The following is a 2,762-nucleotide window of genomic DNA, read 5'->3' as shown; positions in this document are numbered from 1 at the left end:
ATGTGACAAAACACTTTTCCCTTGCTGCATTCAAAGTTCTCTTGTCTTTGAATTTTGAGAATTTGGCTATAATGTTTCTCAGGGTAATCTTTTTTGGTTGATTTTGCTAAGGGTCCTTTTAGTTTCATGAATCTGGATGGTCACATCCCTACCAAGATTTGGGGAATTTTCAGCCATTATTTCTTTAAACAAAATTTCTGCCTTTATCTCTCTTCTCCTTTTTGGACTCCCATAATGCATATATTTCTTTGCTTGATGATATCCCATAGGTCTTATATGCTTTCCTCACTCTTTTTCTTTTTATTCCTTTAATTGGCTAATTTTAAATGACCTGTCTTCAAGGCCATTGATTCTTTTTTTTTTCTAATTCAATTTATACTTATTAGAAACACTGCCAGTTATTTCATGTTAATATTAATATTTTCATAAGTATTTGCAGTTAGAATTCAAGCTGAGATTCCAATAAATCTCTTAGATATTTAACACTTAATTTTCCTGTCTCAGACTTTGTAAATATTTTAAAGAACATTTTTGGATGTTATTCGGCCTTTGGGGAATTTATGCTGTTTATGTAAAACAGCTGGACAGAGAAAAAAAAAATTTCAATTTGGCAAAGCAAATTAAGGACAACTCTGCCGGTTCTTAAAAACAAGTGTAGAAAATGAAAGTCAAAATTTTCATTCCAATTTTGAGTAAATGTGCTGCCAGAGTGAGCACAAAAGTCAAAATTTTAACACAGATAAATTGAGCCATTAATTTTTCAGTTTATGTAAAATATCACTCATAATTTATTTGAATGACAACCTCCTGACAGTATTTATGTATGTATGTATGGATAGTTGACACACAATGTTGCCTTAGTTTCTGGTGTACAACAGTGATTCAACAAATGTATGCATTATACTGTGCTCACTACAAGTGTAACTACCATCTGTCACCATACAATGCTGTTAAAATGTCATCAACTATATTTCCTATGCTATTCCTTTCATTTCCATGAAAAGGTCATTGATTCTTTATGACCTACTAAATAATTGAGTCTGCTGTTGAAGCACTGTATTGAAGTTTTTGGATCAGTTGCTACTGTATTCTTCAACTCCAGATTTTCTGTTTGATTATTTTTATGGTTTCTATTCCTTTCCTGACATTCTCATTTTGTTCATGTATTGGTTTCTTGATTTTTTTAAATTTGTCTATCTGTGTTCTTTTGTAGTTCATGGAGCTTTAAGTTTTTTTTTAATTTTATTTTATTATGTTATGTTAATCACCATACATTACATCATTAGTTTTTGATGAGTGTTCCATGATTCATTGTTTGCTTATAACACCCAGGGCTCCATTCAATTTGTGCCCTCTTTAATACCCATCACCAGGCTAACAAGATTTTTTTTCTAAGATTTTATTTATTTATTTGACAGAGAGAGACACAGCAATAGAGGGAACACAAGCAGGGGCAGTGGGAGAGGAGAAGCAGGCTTCCCGTGGAGCAGGGAGCCTGATGTGGGGCTTGATCCCAGGACCCTGGGATCATGACCTGAGCCAAAGGCAGACGCTTAATGACTGAGCCACCTAGGTGCCCCAAGAAGATTATTTTGAATGCTTTGTCAGGCAATTTATAGTTTTCAATTTCTTTAGGGTTGGTTATCAAAGATTTATTCTGTTTATTTGGTTGCAACATATTTCCCTGACTCTCATGTACCTTATAAATTTGCATTTGTATCTGTGCATCTGAGGAAGCATTCACCTCTTCCAGTCTTACAGGCTGGTTTTTTCAGGAAAAGACATTCACCAGTCAACCCAGCTGGAGATTCTGGAGGCCTGTCAAATGTTTTCTGTGGTGGTGCATTTCCCAGTCCTCTCCCTCCCTTCTGGAAAAGAGATTTCAGGCTTGTACACCTTCTTTCAATTTTACAGAGCCATGCTGGCTTCTGTAAGCCTGCTTTCACTTTCACTAGAGCAGTAGCACTGATAGGTCAACATACTGGAAAACTACTCATCTTTTCCCTCTCTTCCAGGGGAGAAGTCTCAGGGTTGTGGACCTTCTTCCAATCTCAAAGAGCAATGCAGGCCACGATAAACCTCCTGCCACTTCTTTCTAGGTCAGAGTACTGAAATGCTAAGTTGTTCCATTCAAGCTCCATTTTTTCTCACTTGCTTCTGAGGAGAAGATTCTGGATTGTGTGTTTTCTCCCTATCCCACAGAGCCATGTTAGCTGTTGAGAGCTGCCTGCTCTATTTTTCTCTATGACAATATACTAAAATGCCAGGATGTACTGTAATGGCACTGGGTGCAAGCTCTACTTCTTTCCCTTCCTCTAACTCTCACAATTGTTTACATTCTCTCTCTCTCTCTCTCTTTTTATTTTAATTTAAATTTATTTAATTAACATACAGTGCAATATTGGTTCCTGGAGTAGAATTCACTGATTCATCACTTACATACAACACCCAGTATTTATCACAGCAAGTGTCTTCCTTAATGCCCATCACCCATCTAGCCGATCCCCTACTCACCTCCCTCTATCAACCCTCAGTTTGTTCTCTATCATTAAGAGTCTCATGGTTTATTTCCCTCTCTCCTTTTTTTCTTTCCCCCCTTTCCATACGTTCATCTGTTTTCTTTCTTAAATTCCACATATGAGTGAAATCATATGGTATTTGTCTTTCTCTGACTGACTTATTTCACTTACCATAATACACTCTAGCTCCGTCCATGTTGTTGCAAATGACATTTCATTCTTTTTGATGGCTGAGTAATATTC

Source organism: Eumetopias jubatus, unplaced genomic scaffold (assembly GCF_037043125.1).
Source record: "Eumetopias jubatus isolate StellerSeaLion01/CBP00866 unplaced genomic scaffold, mEumJub1_p1.0 scaffold_4, whole genome shotgun sequence".
Lineage (NCBI taxonomy): Eukaryota > Metazoa > Chordata > Mammalia > Carnivora > Otariidae > Eumetopias > Eumetopias jubatus.
The sequence above is the reverse complement of the archived record's forward strand: the minus strand, read 5'-3'. Positions refer to the sequence as shown.